An 18,663-nucleotide genomic window follows, 5' to 3' on the forward strand; every position below is an offset into this window, starting at 1 on the left:
CCCTTTGCGTGCAAACATCGCTGACGGCCCCAGTTTATTATTGTTTCACTTTCACAGCACATTAAACATCACTGTCTTACTTCATCTGGACAAACTGTGCATCAATGGAAAGTTTAAAGACTCAAGCTTCGATATTTGACCAATATTTTGATAAAACATTGTTGCAGTGACAGATATTTAGTGATTTATGTCAGGAGTGCAAAATAATAAATCTGTATTATGCCACATTTTGAATAGAAATTCACAACTCACTCATATTCAGTCACGTCAAGAGCGTTTTATTTGTGTTCACATAGACTCACTGAACAGCGTCAATAAGGATTTACAGACCAAAGATGCATATCTGCGGAGATATATGGATATATTTACTGATGTTTACTTCATATTTCTTCAGACAGAATCGTCATTTCTATTCATTTTCCACGGATTTATGCGATCAGATGATAAACAGCCTCTCCCAGCGATCTGTGTGTGTGCGCAGTAGTCACAGCTCGTGCGGTGTGTGACTCAGACTCTGATTGGGTCTTTCAAACATCAATCTTAGAGTTTCATATCTGGACACCGCCCCATCGTGTCACATGCTTCCTGCACACTTCCTGGTAGTTATCTGGCCAAAACAACACTGAAACACCTCTGTACACACAAAATATCCGAATAATAAACCCGCGATTACGATAGTAAAGCTTGGTATGAGAATTTCTTGAGATCTGGGGCGTTTTTATAAAAAAAATCGAAAATGTACATCGGAAATGCTAACTTGTGCAGCGATGAAAAAGGCTACAAATAACATATTTTTACAACAGTAAACGACCAAATTCCACCCCTGATCGCTAAAGGAAGTTATTATAAACACTCGATCGGGGTTTAAAGTGAGTTTTGAGTAAAAGTGTACTAATAATTTCATAAATTGTCAGATGTAGCTTGATGCTAACGTTAGCACCAATGCTACTAATAGCAGGTGCTTTTCTTCTTCATAATGCATTTTTGTCTCAATAATTCACGTAAGGTCGTAAGAAAATGTTTTGTTGTATTTTTATAGTAAGACTTTTGATAAATAAGGGCTAAATGCAAAGAGAGACTGAAGTGAGATCGCTGCTTTGTTGCTTTGTAAAGCCTGAAAAACCACAATCAAGGCTAATAAAGGTGGAATAAAAACAAAAGAATAATGATAAAAGAATAATGCGGATAATGTGTCATACTTGGCGGAGGTGTGAAAGAACCGTTTGGTGAGAACAATACAATCATGATTCGGGCAGTTTTCAACAGTGAAACATACACAAAGAGCACAGGAAAGTTTACATGTGAGATCTTACAGAGATGACAAGGGCCATAAATCAATCTGATTAGCCTTCTCTAAAAACACACATGACATGGCCTTAGAAAATATTTCATAAAATTCACAGTTTTACAGATTCGATTATGAAATTTTTTATGAAGTCTTGGAAGACTTGTGGCCTTAGCTACACTGTGTTTTCAAACTCATTTCCTACATCAACATTTTTTTAAATACATTTAAAACATATGTTTTTAATATTTTTATTTTTGTTTTTATGTTTGAGCTTATATATCTCTATTATCATAACAGTCTGAGTGATTCTGATTCCTGAACAGTAAACTTTAAAGTGTCAGCTTTGTGAACAAAGGTTGATTATGTATCTAGTCAGAAAGAATCATGAGCAGAAACCTTTTTATTTTGGGTATGTAATTTCGGTCTCCATGCCAAAAAAGGGGGGTTACTAGTAAGGGGTTAATAATTGTTTTTTGTTTAAATTTTTGGGTTATTTTTATTACTTGTCCTCCCAACAGCATAGCTGTTTGGGAGGGATCATTTCATTTTTCCTTTTTTTTGTTTGTTTTTTGTTTTCCTTATTTTTGAAAAATGGACGGAACTACGGCAACAGACACGGACTTGGCACGAGGAACACGGCGGCAAATGGCAAACGGACTGGAAAAAACTCAACGAGAAAAGGATGGGCCTGAAAGGAGATATAAAAGAACCTACACCAAAGAAGCTACAGTAGTAGTGGATTTGACTGAAGTGCATGAAGGCAAAGCTGAAGACATAATACAAGCGCTGAAAGATAAGTTGGATGTGACAAAAATATTGTCTGTAAGACCCAAAATGATGAAGGAGTACGAAATTACGTTTGAAAAGGAAGAAGATATTGAAAATCTGAACGAAGGATTGATGATTAAAGGAAAACTATGTGAAATTAAAAAATTGAATAACAGAGAATTTGTTGTCTCGTTCATGCATTTGCCCGCTTACCTGAATGATGCAGAGATTCTACAGAAGCTGGAGGGATGGGGGGTTACTCCGGTCTCTCAGATAAGAAGAAGATTTTATACCGGCACCAACATAGAAGATGGAACAAGGTTCCTTAAGGTACAGTTCCCAAAAGAAGTGGCCTCCTTGCCCTACAGTACTCTAATTGAAATGGAGGATGGTCCTCAATACTATAGAGTGATACATAGCAAGCAGGTGAAAACCTGCAGGTTGTGTATGAGCCCTGATCATTTGATGAAAGACTTCCCAGACTTTAAATGTTATAAATGCTCGGAAACAGGCCACTTCGCGAGGGACTGTAAGGTGGTGAGGTGTCCAGAATGCAATTGTGTACTGGACAAATGCGAGTGCTGGTATGGAGACCAGCACAATGAAGAAGAGAGGGGGAGTGGGCAGATGCATGAGACAGACAATGAAGAGGAGCAAAGGGAAGACACCGGAGCAAGGCAAAGAGAGGACAATGTAAGCAAGGACAATGACAATGAGATTGAAAAGACTGGTTTAACACAGGACATTGTGGAAATGGAGGTACAGATGGAGTTTAATGCGGTTGGACAAGCAGAAACAGAGGAACCAGAAGAGACTGAATGGATAGGTGAGACGGAAAGAAAAGACAAAGACAGTGAAAACCTGGGCGGAGACAGCACTGCAGGAACATCCAATAAAAGAAGAAGAAAAGTTAAGGTAATACCCAATTTGGAGAAAGCTAAAAATAAAATGTGTAAGCAAAGTAATGAGGAGAAACAAGACTGTGGAAGAAGTGCAAAAGAGGGGGAGGAAATAGGATAACAAAATTATGATGCTAAAGTTTGTACTTTTATCTTTTTTAATTGTGTTGAAAATTGTTACTTTTAATGCAAGAGGGTTAATGAATGGTGTGGAATTTGAAAAAGTCAAGGAACTGTGCAGGGATGAAGATGTGATTTTATTGCAAGAAACGAATGGGAAAGAGAGTGTAATGGAGGATTTTAAAAAAAGATGGGAAGGGGAATTATTTTTTAATAATGCGGAGGGAAAAATAGGAGGAGGAGTTGCGATGTTAATAAGAAAAGATAGAGATATCAGGTCAAAGCAAATGTATAATGACACACAAGGAAAATGCATGGCTGTAGAAATTAAGATGGATGAAGATGATTTTATTTTAGTAAACGTACATGCTCCAAATGAAGAAATAGAAAAGAAAAAATATTTTAATATAATAGTTGAGTTAATGGAAAAATGGAAGAGGGTAATAATTGCGGGGGATTTTAACACTGTTTTTAGTAAAATGGATATGGCTAACGGAATGGTTTTTAAATCGGATGGGGGAAAAAAGGAGTTAATGTCATTGATGGGAGAGTATAATGTAACCCAGGTCACTAACCAGATCACTAGTAATTAATAAATGATTTTATTTTTTATTAATATATCTTTAGTATTTATATGAAAATGCAGATTGAAGTTAATTTATATTATATTATAAATTTAGAAAAAGGAAATCGCTAAAGTTGATTAGTGAGGTGAAAGGTTAGTCCTGCCCCCCCTGCAAAAGATAGCGCACAAGCAATCAGAACGATAGCAAACTTGAACGAGAGCAGACGCAGTTGCGAATGGTAAATAACGAGATTGTGATGAGACTGACGCAAGAGTTTCAATCAACATCTTTTCTGGGGAGAAACACTTTTTTTTGTTTTCTGATTTATACCTTTCCTTGGTGAGTACAAATTTCATCATACAAAGTGTATTTAGTTATTCTGATTGTGACTACTGTGAATTGCAATGTGGAAAAAAAAGAATCCAAAGGATAAAAAGTGATTGTAAAAGTTTCCAAAAATGCTTTAAATGTGTTTTATCGTGAAGTATGCACCATGCAGTGCTAGCTTTGCTAACACTGTGTATAGGCCATAGTGTTAAATTGAGCACATGGTGATTAGCGTGTATGTTCTGATGTATGTGTAAATGATTGAGACTGAGTTTGATTTAAGTTAAAATCATTTATTTTGACAATTATATTAATGTTTAATTTGGCTTTGTTGTTACAAGGCCAGGTTTCCCCCCCCCCCCCCCCCCTTGCTGAAGACTTGTGTTCCTGAATCTGTCCTTGCCGAATATTCATATTCTGGTTTGGACTGGCGAGCCATTCCACCAACTCGTACCTGAAACAGAGAAAAGAGAGTGAAATCTGCTGAACTGGTAGGATCAAACAATTTTTTTAGCTTTGAGTTTTTTTTTTGTCTCCAAGATTTTATTTTTGCCTGGATCTTCAGTGGATCTATTTTTTTTCTCTCCTGGATTAAATTTTTCCACTTTTGATGAACATTGCTTTACATTTTTGAATTTGAGATAAACACTGATCTTTAACTGAAACTCAACGGAACATTAAGACTTAGTTTGAATGGAAAAACTGAGAAACTGATTTTGAAATTGAATGTGTGGAAATTATTATAAATTCCTGTATTCTGAATCTGAACCTTGATTTGGGGATTTTGATTTTTTCATTTTCTTATTCCTTTTGTTATTCTGAGTTTTTATTATTCAATTTATTCATTGTTATTTTGGTATTTTGATTCTGTCATTTCATTGCCAATTTAAAAGAGAATGACTGAAGTCAACGAATAACCAATCAGAACAATACATTATTTTTCACTATTGGTTGTTGCTTTTCTTTATTTTACTTTATGCTGTGAAATTTGATTTATAGACTATTTCTAGATTACACTATTATACATATCACTTACCTTTGCTCCAGTGAGACGATCCTTAACTTCTGATTGTGGTCCAAAAGCATTCCCAGTGATTTAGAATTTATTAATATAGAGTTCATAGAGTTGTACACAATAGTAGGACCCCGTTACATAAAAAACTTGAGCCAGCCAGGAGCAAAGTTACAGCATAGTGTAATAGTTATTAATCAACTTGATAACTGCAACAGACAATAAAGAGCTAAAGTAAGCCCCCCCCCCCACTTCAAAGAAAATCAGTCCTACAAGTAGAAATGGAAATTGTGAAACGTGAGAACATTGATGTCAAGAATTCAGTTATTGTCAGTGGCATCACTCTCTCTGACCCAGACCATGAACTAGAAGCCTGTCTTCAGAAATATGGATCAATCAAGCGCAACTTGCTTATTGACAACCCAAAATCTGAGTTCCACCACTGTGCAATTGTGGAGTTTGTCTGTGAATCTGCTATGAGTAATTTGGAGCCCTTACTCCCTATGGAAATCCTAAGTACTCAGGTTGCAAATGTCCTCTTCCATTTCCGTAGTCTTGGGAGCGTGTACGTCCCTGCAGTTAGTAGCAGTGCCACTGAAGGGTACTTGGAGAGTCTGCAAGCCATCGCTCAAGCCAGTGGGAAGTCTCTGCAGGATGTTCTTCAAATTGAGCTGCAAAAGATCTCTGTTTTGAAGTTTCCAGCAGACAAACCCTCTAGACCTGACACTCCTGCAGAAGTGATCTCTGAACCCAAAAACCCTGCCAAGGAGAGCACACCGGTAAAGTCACCCTACCAGCTGAGAAGCCCTGATATTAGTGTTGCTGAGACAATGTCATTGAACCTGCCTACAAGTGCTATGAATCCTCCAGGTATTCAGCGAATAGTGATGGAGCATGTAGTGAAAACAAGTGATGCTATGACTCCTCCTCATGCTTTCCGTCTTAAAGCTTTCTCAGGAAAAAATGCCAAGACCGAGCACTGAACCAGACTTTGATACTTGGCGAGCCAGCATTGACTTTCTACTTAATGATGTGTCTCTTTCTGACTTGCACAAAACTAGAAGAATTCTTGACAGCCTGCTGCCCCCAGCCTCAGATGTTGTCAGGCATGTTGGTCCAGATTCTTCACCAACACAGTGCTTAGAGCTTTTGGAATCTGTGTATGGCTCAGTGGAAGATGGAGATGAGCTGCTAGTTAAGTTCATAAGTGCTCTGCAAAACCAGGGAGAAAAACCCTCAACTTACCTGCATCGTCTGCACGTGATGTTAAGTGCCACAATCAGGCGTGGTGGTGTCACAGAGGCTGAACGTAGTCGTTATCTTCTTAAGCAATTCTGCCGAGGTTGCTGGGACAATAGCTTGATTGCCGACCTGAACCTGGATGGAAGGAAAATGTCACCCCCTTCTTTTGCTGAGCTTGTAGTACTCATTCGTACTGCAGAAGACAAGCAGTCTCTAAAAGAGGAGAGAATGAGGAAACATCTCGGCTTAAACAAACATGCTCCTGTTCCAGGCAAGTTTCGGACGACCACTCACCAACAGTCTGTTTACAGCAGTGATGTATCTGATGAGCCTAAGGATGAAGTGCAACATCACTCAAGTCAAAAACAGAAGTCAAAAAGCAATGCTGATAAGTCTGAAGTAGATTCACTTAAGAAAGAAGTAGCAAAGCTTCAAGCTCAGATTTCTATGATGAAGACTGAACCTGTTAGAACAGAAAAGACACAACATGACAATGAACTTTATGAATTGAAGCAGCAAGTAGCTGATCTCCAAGCTCACTTTGTTCCAAGAGTACAAGAGATGTATTCAGAGAAATCTCCAGCTTATAGGAATGTCAATGTAAGTCACAGACCTCGGATGATGGAACCAGAGATGCAAGAAAGCTCACGACCCACCTGGAATTCAACCAACAGACCCCGTCCAGGCTACTGCTTTCGATGTGGAGAAGATGGCCATCTTGCAGTGAATTGTGAGAATGATTCAAACCCTAGTAGAGTTGAAGAAAAGCGCCGTGAGCTGAGGGACAGACAAGCTGCCTGGGACTTGAAAAATCCCTCTAACTCTCAATCTTTAAACTGAGATCAGTCTCTGTCATGGGGCGGACAGGGACTGGCAAAAGAGAACAATGCCCAAGAAAGCATGGCCGTCTGTACAACCAGAATGTTAATGGCGCTCCATGTCATGAAATACCTGCAGGATTGGTAGGAACCAGGTGTACTGCCAGGATTCAAATTGAAGGAAAAGAAGTCAGCTGTCTTCTAGATACTGGATCACAGGTAACCACCATTCCTATGTCCTATTATGAACGATATTTATCCAGACATCCCATGAAATCGTTGGAGCATCTGCTAGAAGTTGAAGGAGCCAATGGCCAGGCTGTACCTTATCTTGGTTATGTGGAGGTCAACCTAAAGTTCCCTAAGGATTTCCTTGGTATGGAAGCTGAAGTCCCCACCCTTGCATTGATAGTTCCAGATGTGACTAATTTACCACAAGTTCTAATTGGAACAAATTCACTTGATGTGTTGTATGCCAATTGTATTCAAGGAGAAACCTTTTCTTGTAAGTCTCTCTTCTATGGCTATCAAGGTGTCATAAATGTACTGGAGAAGAGGAACCAACAAGCTTCAACTGGAAAATTGGGATGTGTGAAGTTGAAAGGGAACCAACCAGAAGTTGTGCCAGCAGGATGTACAGTAGTCCTAAATGGACTTGTGCAAGTAAAAGGTCCTCTGTTTGAGAAGTGGGTGTCAGTGGAGTCACCTATTTCATCTTCCTTACCTGGTGGTCTTCTAGTGGCAAGCAGTCTGCACAGTTTACCTGTAAGACAACGTATAGTGCAGTTACCAGTGGTGATAAAAAATGAAACCCAAACTGACCTGATGATCTCTCTGAGGACTGTCCTCGCTGAAGCTCATGCTGTACAGAGAGTAATAAGTAAAGAGTTTTCCAAGAATGGTGCTGAAAATGAGAAAATGGGGCTAGATCAGTCCAAGATCCCTATTGATTTTGGAAATTCCCCTCTATCACCTGAGTGGAAGGAAAGGATAACCTCCTTATTGAACTCCATGCCTGATGTCTTCGCATTGAATGATTTGGACTATGGTCACACTCATAAAGTGAAACACAGGATAAAACTTAGTGATGAAACACCATTCAAACATCGAGCTCGTCCTATTCATCCCCAAGACGTGGACGCAGTTAGGAAACATCTACAGGAGCTTCTGGAAGCAGGTGTCATCAGGGAGTCAGAATCTCCATTTTCATCTCCAAAAGTCGTTGTTCGGAAGAAGAATAACTCTGTGCGCTTGTGCATTGACTTCCGGAAATTAAACTCCCAGACCATAAAGGATGCCTACGCCCTTCCCAACTTGGAAGAAGCTTTTTCAGTCTTGACCGGATCACAATGGTTCTCAGTCCTAGACTTGAAGTCAGGCTATTACCAAATTGAGATGGAAGAGTCTGATAAGCAGAAAACTGCTTTTGTCTGCCCACTAGGTTTCTGGGAATTTAACCGGATGCCGCAGGGGATCACCAATGCACCTAGTACATTTCAACGACTAATGGAGCGATGTATGGGAGACCTAAACCGGAAAGGAGTTCTTGTGTTCATTGATGACCTCATAGTTTTCTCAAAAACTTTGGAGGAACATGAGACAAGATTGATACAATTGCTTAAAAGACTCAGAGAGTTTGGATTAAAGCTTTCACCGGAAAAGTGTAAGTTCTGTCAAACGTCTGTGAGATACTTGGGCCACATTGTATCCCAAAATGGAGTGGAAACCGACCCTTCAAAAGTAGAAGCCCTTAAAACCTGGCCAAGACCCAAAAATCTAAAGGAGTTAAGATCTTTCCTAGGATTTTCAGGTTACTACAGGAGGTTCGTACAGGATTATTCAAAGATCGTGAAACCTCTTAATGATCTTACGGTTGGATATCCTCCACTGCAAAAGGATCGGAGAAAAAAGATTGAGACCAAGCAGTACTACGATCCAAAGGAACAATTTGGAGAACGATGGTCCAAAGAGTGTCAGCAAGCGTTTGACACAGTCATTGCAAAACTTACATCTTCTCCAGTGTTAGTAATGCCAACCCCAAGCTGCCATATGTGTTGCACACTGACGCCAGTACTAGCGGCCTTGGTGCAGCACTGTATCAAGAACAAGATGGGCAGATGAGAGTCATTGCTTTTGCAAGTAAAAGCAAAGTACCCAGCCCACAAGTTAGAATTTTTGGCGTTGAAGTGGGCAGTTACTGCAAAATTCAATGACTACTTGTATGGAGCTGACTTCACTGTGGTAACTGATAGTAACCCGCTGACAAATATTTTAACATCCGCAAAACTGGATGCTACCAGCTACAGGTGGTTGTCGAGTCTGTCAACTTTTACCTTTAAAATCCAATACCGGGCTGGAAGTAGGAATCAAGATGCGGATGGATTGTCGAGACGTCCACAAGAGGAAGTTCCTGATGATTTGGAAATGAGAAAAGAGAGGGAAAGAATCAGGCAATTTGCTTACCATCACTTGACCAAAATCCCACAAGCAAATGTTTCAACGGAAGTAATAAAAGCTATCTGTGACCGCCATCAAGTTTGTCAGCACTGTGACGACTCTAATTCATTGTACCAACCAGTGAATGGAATCTCTTGCAGTTGGAGTGGATGCCTTACCTCTTGCGTTCCAGCAGGAAGATACTTTCCGGTCTGGAGAAATTTCCCACTTGTCTGAACAAGACTTACGGAAAAGGCAGAGAGCGGATCCAGAAATTGGAATAGTTGTCAAGCAGCTGGAATCCAATGAAAAGCCCTGTTATAAGACCCTGACTCCTGAATTAAGTCTTTGGTTCAGGGAGTGGAACCGCTTAGAGCTGATAAACGGGGTGTTGTTTAGGAAGAGGCAAGAGCAAGGAAATGAGTCATATCAATTAGCACTACCTGCTGATCTCCGTGAACTGGTCATGAAGGAACTACACAATCTCTTAATCTTAACAGGTTTAGGTCTGGTTAGTACTTTGATGAGAGACTGCCTAGGAATACCAGGTGCTTTAAGCTTTTGGGTTTTCTTTCCTACTTATATAATGTACTGGTGATTAGATTGGTCAGTCTTTAAATAGCCCTCTCTTTGCAGCAGTCTTGGCTTACGTTCATACCAACCTGGCTATGCCCCATCTCGTCTGATCTCGGAAGCTAAGCAGGTTTGGGCCTGGTTGGTACTTGGATGGTAGACCGCCTCGGAATAACAGGTGCTGTAAGCTTTTTGGAAATTTTTCACTTAGTATATAATAATTTTGCCAAAAAATAGAGTCAATGCCCGATCTCTTAATCTTAGCAGGTTTAGGTCTGGTTAGTACTTTGATGAGAGACTGCCTAGGAATACCAGGTGCTTTAAGCTTTTGGGTTTTCTTTCCTACTTATATAATGTACTGGTGATTAGATTCGTCGGTCTTTAAATAGCCCTCTCTTTGCAGCAGTCTTGGCTTACGGTCATACCAACCTGGCTATGCCCCATCTCGTCTGATCTCGGAAGCTAAGTAGGTTTGGGCCTGGTTGGTACTTGGATGGGAGCCCGCCTCGGAATACCAGGTGCTGTAAGCTTTTTGGACATTTTTCACTTAGTATATAATAATTTTGCCAAAAAATATAGTCAATGTCCTGATCTCTGAATCTTAGCAGGTTTAGGTCTGGTTAGTACTTGGATTGGAGACCGCCTGGGAATACCAGGTGCTGTAAGCTTTTTGGACATTTTTCACTTAGTATATAATAATTTTGCCAAAAAATATAGTCAATGCCCGACCTCTGAATATAAGCAGGTTCGGGCATGGTTTACTTCATGGATGGGAGACTGCCTGGGAATACCAGGTGCTTTAATCTTTTGGGTTTTCTTTCCTACTTATATAATGTACTGGCAATTAGATTTGCTGGTCTTTAAATAGTCCTCTCTTTGCAGCAGTCTTCGCTTACGGCCATACCAACCTGGCTATGCCTGATTTCGTCTGATCTCGGAAGCTAAGCAGGTTTGGCCTCGTTAGTACTTGGATGGGAGACCGCCTGGGAATACCAGGTGCTGTAAGCTTTTTGGACATTTTTCACTTAGTATATAATAATTTTGCCAAATAATAGAGTCAATGCCCGATCTCTGAATATTAGCAGGTTTGGGCCTGGTTAGTACATGGATGGGAGACTGCCTGGGAATACCAGGCGCTTTAATCTTTTGGAAAATTTCACGAATTATATAATAATCTTCCATAAAAAAAAAAAAAAAAAAAAAAAACGAAAGAGTCAATGCCCGATCTCTGAATCTTAACAGGTTTAGGTCTGGTTAGTACTTTGATGAGAGACTGCCTAGGAATACCAGGTGCTTTAAGCTTTTGGGTTTTCTTTCCTACCTATATAATGTACTGGTGATTAGATTGGTCGGTCTTTAAATAGCCCTCTCTTTGCAGCAGTCTTGGCTTACGGTCATACCAACCTGGCTATGCCCCATCTCGTCTGATCTCGGAAGCTAAGCAGGTTTAGGCCTGGTTAGAACTTGGATGGGAGACGGCCTGGGAATACCAGGTGCTGTAAGCTTTTTGGACATTTTTCACTTAGTATATAATAATTTTGCCAAAAAATAGAGTCAATGCCCGATCTCTTAATCTTAACAGGTTTAGGTCTGGTTAGTACTTTGATGAGAGACTGCCTAGGAATACCAGGTGCTTTAAGCTTTTGGGTTTTCTTTCCTACTTATATAATGTACTGGCAATTAGATTGGCTGGTCTTTAAATAGCCCTCTCTTTGCAGCAGTCTTCGCTTACGTCCATACCAACCTGGCTATGCCCGATCTCGTCTGATCTCGGAAGCTAAGCAGGTTTGGGCCTGGTTAGTACTTGGATGGGAGACGGCCTGGGAATACCAGGTGCTGTAAGCTTTTTGGACATTTTTCACTTAGTATATAATAATTTTGCCAAAAAATATAGTCAATGCCCGACCTCTGAATATTAGCAGGTTCGGGCATGGTTTACTTCCTGGATGGGAGACTGCCTGGGAATACCAGGTGCTTTAATCTTTTGGAAAATTTCACGAATTATATAATAATCTTTCATTAAAAAAAAAAAAAAAAAAAAAAAAAAAAAAAAGTCAATGCCCGATCTCTGAATCTTAGCAGGTTTAGGTCTGGTTAGTACTTTGATGAGAGACTGCCTAGGAATACCAGGTGCTTTAAGCTTTTGGGTTTTCTTTCCTACTTATATAATGTACTGGTGATTAGATTGGTCAGTCTTTAAATAGCCCTCTCTTTGCAGCAGTCTTGGCTTACGTTCATACCAACCTGGCTATGCCCCATCTCGTCTGATCTCGGAAGCTAAGCAGGTTTGGGCCTGGTTGGTACTTGGATGGTAGACCGCCTCGGAATAACAGGTGCTGTAAGCTTTTTGGAAATTTTTCACTTAGTATATAATAATTTTGCCAAAAAATAGAGTCAATGCCCGATCTCTTAATCTTAGCAGGTTTAGGTCTGGTTAGTACTTTGATGAGAGACTGCCTAGGAATACCAGGTGCTTTAAGCTTTTGGACATTTTTCACTTAGTATATAATAATTTTGCCAAAAAATAGAGTCAATGCCCGATCTCTTAATCTTAACAGGTTTAGGTCTGGTTAGTACTTTGATGAGAGACTGCCTAGGAATACCAGGTGCTTTAAGCTTTTGGGTTTTCTTTCCTACTTATATAATGTACTGGCGATTAGATTGGCTGGTCTTTAAATAGCCCTCTCTTTGCAGCAGTCTTCGCTTACGTCCATACCAACCTGGCTATGCCCGATCTCGTCTGATCTCGGAAGCTAAGCAGGTTTGGGCCTGGTTAGTACTTGGATGGGAGACGGCCTGGGAAAACCAGGTGCTGTAAGCTTTTTGGACATTTTTCACTTAGTATATAATAATTTTGCCAAAAAATATAGTCAATGCCCGACCTCTGAATATTAGCAGGTTCGGGCATGGTTTACTTCCTGGATGGGAGACTGCCTGGGAATACCAGGTGCTTTAATCTTTTGGAAAATTTCACGAATTATATAATAATCTTTCATTAAAAAAAAAAAAAAAAAAAAAAAAAAAGTCAATGCCCGATCTCTGAATCTTAGCAGGTTTAGGTCTGGTTAGTACTTTGATGAGAGACTGCCTAGGAATACCAGGTGCTTTAAGCTTTTGGGTTTTCTTTCCTACTTATATAATGTACTGGTGATTAGATTGGTCAGTCTTTAAATAGCCCTCTCTTTGCAGCAGTCTTGGCTTACGTTCATACCAACCTGGCTATGCCCCATCTCGTCTGATCTCGGAAGCTAAGCAGGTTTGGGCCTGGTTGGTACTTGGATGGTAGACCGCCTCGGAATAACAGGTGCTGTAAGCTTTTTGGAAATTTTTCACTTAGTATATAATAATTTTGCCAAAAAATAGAGTCAATGCCCGATCTCTTAATCTTAGCAGGTTTAGGTCTGGTTAGTACTTTGATGAGAGACTGCCTAGGAATACCAGGTGCTTTAAGCTTTTGGGTTTTCTTTCCTACTTATATAATGTACTGGTGATTAGATTCGTCGGTCTTTAAATAGCCCTCTCTTTGCAGCAGTCTTGGCTTACGGTCATACCAACCTGGCTATGCCCCATCTCGTCTGATCTCGGAAGCTAAGTAGGTTTGGGCCTGGTTGGTACTTGGATGGGAGCCCGCCTCGGAATACCAGGTGCTGTAAGCTTTTTGGACATTTTTCACTTAGTATATAATAATTTTGCCAAAAAATATAGTCAATGTCCTGATCTCTGAATCTTAGCAGGTTTAGGTCTGGTTAGTACTTGGATTGGAGACCGCCTGGGAATACCAGGTGCTGTAAGCTTTTTGGACATTTTTCACTTAGTATATAATAATTTTGCCAAAAAATATAGTCAATGCCCGACCTCTGAATATTAGCAGGTTCGGGCATGGTTTACTTCCTGGATGGGAGACTGCCTGGGAATACCAGGTGCTTTAATCATTTGGAAAATTTCACGAATTATATAATAATCTTTCATTAAAAAAATAAAAAAAATAAAAAAAAGTCAATGCCCGATCTCTGAATCTTAGCAGGTTTAGGTCTGGTTAGTACTTTGATGAGAGACTGCCTAGGAATACCAGGTGCTTTAAGCTTTTGGGTTTTCTTTCCTACTTATATAATGTACTGGTGATTAGATTGGTCGGTCTTTAAATAGCCCTCTCTTTGCAGCAGTCTTGGCTTACAGTCATACCACCCTGGCAATGCCCCATCTCGTCTGATCTCGGAAGCTAAGCAGGTTTGGGCCTGGTTGGTACTTGGATGGGAGACCGCCTCGGAATACCAGGTGCTGTAAGCTTTTTGGACATTTTTCACTTAGTATATAATAATTTTGCCAAAAAATAGAGTTTTATGCCCGACCTCTGAATATTAGCAGGTTCGGGCACTGTTTACTTCATGGATGGGAGACTGCCTGGGAATACCAGGTGCTTTAATCTTTTGGAAAATTTCACAAATTATATAATAATCTTTCATTAAAAAAAAAAAAAAAAAAAAAAAAGTCAATGCCCGATCTCTGAATCTTAGCAGGTTTAGGTCTGGTTAGTACTTTGGTGAGAGACTGCCTAGGAATACCTGGTGCTTTAAGCTTTTGGGTTTTCTTTCCTACCTATATAATGTACTGGTGATTAGATTGGTCGGTCTTTAAATAGCCCTCTTTTTGCAGCAGTCTTGGCTTACGGTCATACCAACCTGGCTATGCCCCATCTCGTCTGATCTCGGAAGCTAAGCAGGTTTGGGCCTGGTTGGTACTTGGATGGGAGACCGCCTCGGAATAACAGGTGCTGTAAGCTTTTTGGACATTTTTCACTTAGTATATAATAATTTTGCCAAATAATAGAGTCAATGCCCGATCTCTGAATCTTAGAAGGTTTGGGCCTGGTTAGGACATGGATGGGAGACTGCCTGAGAATACCAGGCGCTTTAATCTTTTGGAAAATTTCACGAATTATATAATAATATTCCATAAAAAAATAAATAAAAAAAACGAAAGAGTCAATGCCCGATCTCTGAATCTTAGCAGGTTTAGGTCTGGTTAGTACTTTGATGAGAGACTGCCTAGGAATACCAGATGCTTTAAGCTTTTTGGTTTTCTTTCCTACTTATATAATGTACTGGTGATTAGATTGGTCGGTCTTTAAATAGCCCTCTCTTTGCAGCAGTCTTGGCTTACGTTCATACCAACCTGGCTATGCCCCATCTCGTCTGATCTCGGAAGCTAAGCAGGTTTGGGCCTGGTTGGTACTTGGATGGTAGACTGCCTCGGAATAACAGGTGCTGTAAGCTTTTTGGAAATTTTTCACTTAGTATATAATAATTTTGCCAAAAAATAGAGTCAATGCCCGATCTCTTAATCTTAGCAGGTTTAGGTCTGGTTAGTACTTTGATGAGAGACTGCCTAGGAATACCAGGTGCTTTAAGCTTTTGAGTTTTCTTTCCTACTTATATAATGTACTGGTGATTAGATTCGTCGGTCTTTAAATAGCCCTCTCTTTGCAGCAGTCTTGGCTTACGGTCATACCAACCTGGCTATGCCCCATCTCGTCTGATCTCGGAAGCTAAGTAGGTTTGGGCCTGGTTGGTACTTGGATGGGATCCCGCCTCGGAATACCAGGTGCTGTAAGCTTTTTGGACATTTTTCACTTAGTATATAATAATTTTGCCAAAAAATATAGTCAATGTCCTGATCTCTGAATCTTAGCAGGTTTAGGTCTGGTTAGTACTTGGATTGGAGACCGCCTGGGAATACCAGGTGCTGTAAGCTTTTTGGACATTTTTCACTTAGTATATAATAATTTTGCCAAAAAATATAGTCAATGCCCGACCTCTGAATATTAGCAGGTTCGGGCATGGTTTACTTCCTGGATGGGAGACTGCCTGGGAATACCAGGTGCTTTAATCATTTGGAAAATTTCACGAATTATATAATAATCTTTCATTAAAAAAATAAAAAAAATAAAAAAAAGTCAATGCCCGATCTCTGAATCTTAGCAGGTTTAGGTCTGGTTAGTACTTTGATGAGAGACTGCCTAGGAATACCAGGTGCTTTAAGCTTTTGGGTTTTCTTTCCTACTTATATAATGTACTGGTGATTAGATTGGTCGGTCTTTAAATAGCCCTCTCTTTGCAGCAGTCTTGGCTTACAGTCATACCACCCTGGCAATGCCCCATCTCGTCTGATCTCGGAAGCTAAGCAGGTTTGGGCCTGGTTGGTACTTGGATGGGAGACCGCCTCGGAATACCAGGTGCTGTAAGCTTTTTGGACATTTTTCACTTAGTATATAATAATTTTGCCAAAAAATAGAGTTTTATGCCCGACCTCTGAATATTAGCAGGTTCGGGCATTGTTTACTTCATGGATGGGAGACTGCCTGGGAATACCAGGTGCTTTAATCTTTTGGAAAATTTCACAAATTATATAATAATCTTTCATTAAAAAAAAAAAAAAAAAAAAAAGTCAATGCCCGATCTCTGAATCTTAGCAGGTTTAGGTCTGGTTAGTACTTTGGTGAGAGACTGCCTAGGAATACCTGGTGCTTTAAGCTTTTGGGTTTTCTTTCCTACCTATATAATGTACTGGTGATTAGATTGGTCGGTCTTTAAATAGCCCTCTTTTTGCAGCAGTCTTGGCTTACGGTCATACCAACCTGGCTATGCCCCATCTCGTCTGATCTCGGAAGCTAAGCAGGTTTGGGCCTGGTTGGTACTTGGATGGGAGACCGCCTCGGAATAACAGGTGCTGTAAGCTTTTTGGACATTTTTCACTTAGTATATAATAATTTTGCCAAATAATAGAGTCAATGCCCGATCTCTGAATCTTAGAAGGTTTGGGCCTGGTTAGGACATGGATGGGAGACTGCCTGAGAATACCAGGCGCTTTAATCTTTTGGAAAATTTCACGAATTATATAATAATATTCCATAAAAAAATAAATAAAAAAAACGAAAGAGTCAATGCCCGATCTCTGAATCTTAGCAGGTTTAGGTCTGGTTAGTACTTTGATGAGAGACTGCCTAGGAATACCAGATGCTTTAAGCTTTTTGGTTTTCTTTCCTACTTATATAATGTACTGGTGATTAGATTGGTCGGTCTTTAAATAGCCCTCTCTTTGCAGCAGTCTTGGCTTACGTTCATACCAACCTGGCTATGCCCCATCTCGTCTGATCTCGGAAGCTAAGCAGGTTTGGGCCTGGTTGGTACTTGGATGGTAGACTGCCTCGGAATAACAGGTGCTGTAAGCTTTTTGGAAATTTTTCACTTAGTATATAATAATTTTGCCAAAAAATAGAGTCAATGCCCTGATCTCTGAATCTTAGCAGGTTTAGGTCTGGTTAGTACTTGGATTGGAGACCGCCTGGGAATACCAGGTGATGTAAGCTTTTTGGACATTTTTCACTTAGTATATAATAATTTTGCCAAAAAATATAGTCAATGCCCGACCTCTGAATATAAGCAGGTTCGGGCATGGTTTACTTCATGGATGGGAGACTGCCTGGGAATACCAGGTGCTTTAATCTTTTGGAAAATTTCACGAATTATATAATAATCTTTCATTAAAAAAAAAAAAAAAAAAAGTAAATGCCCGATCTCTGAATCTTAGCAGGTTTAGGTCTGGTTAGTACTTTGATGAGAGACTGCCTAGGAATACCAGGTGCTTTAATCTTTTGGGTTTTCTTTCCTACTTATATAATGTACTGGCGATTAGATTGGCTGGTCTTTAAATAGCCCTCTCTTTGCAGCAGTATTGGCTTACGGTCATACCAACCTGGCTATGCCCCATCTCGTCTGATCTTGGAAGCTAAGCAGGTTTGGGCCTGGTTGGTACTTGGATGGGAGACCGCCTCGGAATACCAGGTGCTGTAAGCTTTTTGGACATTTTTCACTTAGTATATAATAATTTTGCCAAAAAATAGAGTCCAAGCCCTGATCTCTGAATCTTAGCAGGTTTAGGTCTGGTTAGTACTTGGATTGGAGACCGCCTGGGAATACCAGGTGCTGTAAGCTTTTTGGACATTTTTCACTTAGTATATAATAATTTTGCCAAAAAATAGAGTCAATGCCCGACCTCTGAATATAAGCAGGTTCGGGCATGGTTTACTTCATGGATGGGAGACTGCCTGGGAATACCAGGTGCTTTAATCTTTTGGGTTTTCTTTCCTACTTATATAATGTACTGGCGATTAGATTGGCTGGTCTTTAAATAGTCCTCTCTTTGCAGCAGTCTTCGCTTACGGCCATACCAACCTGGCTATGCCTGATTTCGTCTGATCTCGGAAGCTAAGCAGGTTTGGCCTCGTTAGTACTTGGATGGGAGACCGCCTGGGAATACCAGGTGCTGTAAGCTTTTTGGACATTTTTCACTTAGTATATAATAATTTTGCCAAATAATAGTGTCAATGCCCGATCTCTGAATATTAGCAGGTTTGGGCCTGGTTAGTACATGGATGGGAGACTGCCTGGGAATACCAGGCGCTTTAATCTTTTGGAAAATTTCACGAATTATATAATAATCTTCCATAAAAAAAAAAAAATAAATAAAAAAAAAAAACGAAAGAGTCAATGCCCGATCTCTGAATCTTAACAGGTTTAGGTCTGGTTAGTACTTTGATGAGAGACTGCCTAGGAAT

At 40.1% G+C, this 18,663-nt stretch overlaps 5 non-coding genes and 13 pseudogenes across 5 annotated transcripts; all 18 read left to right on the plus strand.

Moving 5' to 3' along the window:
• The first annotated feature begins 10,120 nt into the window (after nucleotides 1-10,120).
• On the plus strand, nucleotides 10,121-10,239 carry LOC128007132 (uncharacterized; annotated as a pseudogene).
• Nucleotides 10,240-10,460: 221 nt separating this feature from the next.
• Nucleotides 10,461-10,579, plus strand: LOC128006810 (uncharacterized; annotated as a pseudogene).
• Nucleotides 10,580-10,939: 360 nt separating this feature from the next.
• LOC128006470 (5S ribosomal RNA) lies at nucleotides 10,940-11,057 on the plus strand. Its single transcript, XR_008179086.1, has one exon. It is a non-coding gene; the product is annotated as a 5S ribosomal RNA (ribosomal RNA).
• Nucleotides 11,058-11,435: 378 nt separating this feature from the next.
• On the plus strand, nucleotides 11,436-11,554 carry LOC128007231 (uncharacterized; annotated as a pseudogene).
• Nucleotides 11,555-11,775: 221 nt separating this feature from the next.
• Nucleotides 11,776-11,894, plus strand: LOC128004551 (5S ribosomal RNA). Its single transcript, XR_008177239.1, has one exon. It is a non-coding gene; the product is annotated as a 5S ribosomal RNA (ribosomal RNA).
• A 381-nt stretch (nucleotides 11,895-12,275) lies between these two features.
• On the plus strand, nucleotides 12,276-12,394 carry LOC128007133 (uncharacterized; annotated as a pseudogene).
• A 357-nt stretch (nucleotides 12,395-12,751) lies between these two features.
• On the plus strand, nucleotides 12,752-12,870 carry LOC128004717 (5S ribosomal RNA). The gene has a single exon (XR_008177397.1). It is a non-coding gene; the product is annotated as a 5S ribosomal RNA (ribosomal RNA).
• Nucleotides 12,871-13,246: 376 nt separating this feature from the next.
• On the plus strand, nucleotides 13,247-13,365 carry LOC128007134 (uncharacterized; annotated as a pseudogene).
• Nucleotides 13,366-13,586: 221 nt separating this feature from the next.
• Nucleotides 13,587-13,705, plus strand: LOC128006813 (uncharacterized; annotated as a pseudogene).
• A 512-nt stretch (nucleotides 13,706-14,217) lies between these two features.
• On the plus strand, nucleotides 14,218-14,336 carry LOC128006641 (uncharacterized; annotated as a pseudogene).
• A 374-nt stretch (nucleotides 14,337-14,710) lies between these two features.
• On the plus strand, nucleotides 14,711-14,829 carry LOC128006526 (uncharacterized; annotated as a pseudogene).
• A 374-nt stretch (nucleotides 14,830-15,203) lies between these two features.
• Nucleotides 15,204-15,322, plus strand: LOC128007280 (uncharacterized; annotated as a pseudogene).
• A 221-nt stretch (nucleotides 15,323-15,543) lies between these two features.
• LOC128006964 (uncharacterized) lies at nucleotides 15,544-15,662 on the plus strand (annotated as a pseudogene).
• A 512-nt stretch (nucleotides 15,663-16,174) lies between these two features.
• Nucleotides 16,175-16,293, plus strand: LOC128006642 (uncharacterized; annotated as a pseudogene).
• Nucleotides 16,294-16,665: 372 nt separating this feature from the next.
• On the plus strand, nucleotides 16,666-16,784 carry LOC128006527 (uncharacterized; annotated as a pseudogene).
• A 374-nt stretch (nucleotides 16,785-17,158) lies between these two features.
• On the plus strand, nucleotides 17,159-17,277 carry LOC128007281 (uncharacterized; annotated as a pseudogene).
• Nucleotides 17,278-17,783: 506 nt separating this feature from the next.
• Nucleotides 17,784-17,902, plus strand: LOC128005932 (5S ribosomal RNA). Its single transcript, XR_008178571.1, has one exon. It is a non-coding gene; the product is annotated as a 5S ribosomal RNA (ribosomal RNA).
• A 360-nt stretch (nucleotides 17,903-18,262) lies between these two features.
• LOC128006471 (5S ribosomal RNA) lies at nucleotides 18,263-18,380 on the plus strand. Its single transcript, XR_008179087.1, has one exon. It is a non-coding gene; the product is annotated as a 5S ribosomal RNA (ribosomal RNA).
• The last annotated feature ends 283 nt before the right edge of the window (nucleotides 18,381-18,663 follow it).

This window comes from Carassius gibelio, chromosome B22 (genome assembly GCF_023724105.1).
Source record: "Carassius gibelio isolate Cgi1373 ecotype wild population from Czech Republic chromosome B22, carGib1.2-hapl.c, whole genome shotgun sequence".
In the NCBI taxonomy this organism is placed as follows: domain Eukaryota; kingdom Metazoa; phylum Chordata; class Actinopteri; order Cypriniformes; family Cyprinidae; genus Carassius; species Carassius gibelio.